This window comes from Triticum dicoccoides, chromosome 2A (genome assembly GCF_002162155.2).
Source record: "Triticum dicoccoides isolate Atlit2015 ecotype Zavitan chromosome 2A, WEW_v2.0, whole genome shotgun sequence".
In the NCBI taxonomy this organism is placed as follows: Eukaryota; Viridiplantae; Streptophyta; class Magnoliopsida; order Poales; family Poaceae; genus Triticum; species Triticum dicoccoides.
Genome location: NC_041382.1, coordinates 654,568,929 through 654,569,604, shown reverse-complemented (window position 1 = coordinate 654,569,604; position 676 = coordinate 654,568,929).

Sequence of the window (676 nt, the reverse complement as noted above, 5' to 3'; positions counted from 1 at the left end):
GAAACAAATGGACTGCTAGTATCCTCGAGAGGTGGGTCATGGGGGGACAAGGGCATGTGGGGAGCCCGTCCGCACGATGTCCGTTTCACCCCAAACTCGGCGTAAGTTTGGACCAGAGATAGGTCGAAAACGGACGGAATCCGGATATTTGTCTATTCGGGGCCGCGCGCTGGGCCGGGTTATTCTTCCGTTCTACCACGAATGGACGCACCGGACTGGATGGAGTCGCGTGGTGGGGTTGGCCTAAGGCCAACTCCACCGCACGAGCCCAAACGGATGTCCGTTTTATCCGGATTTCGTCCGTTTGGGATGGAGATGGGTGCCAAAACAGACATGAGTGTCCGGTTTAAGTTTGAGGCGTCCACCGCGACGCCCAACCCCAAAACGTCCGCTGCGTCCGCATGCGCTGGCCGCGCCAAAAACCGATGCCGCTCGCCGCGCTCCTTCCTGCGCTCGCCGCCCACGCCCCGCTGTCCGCCCTGCCGCGCCCTTGGTCGCCTCACCCCGCTCGTGGCCGCGCCAAGCCGCGCCCGTTGCCCACCACCGCGCCCGTTGCCCACCACCGCGCCCGTGGTTGCCTCGCGTCTCCACGCCTGCAGCCGCGCCCCGTCGCTCGTCGATGCGCCCAGCGCCCGCACACGTCGTCTCCTGCGCGCCCGCATGGCCGCACCCTCGC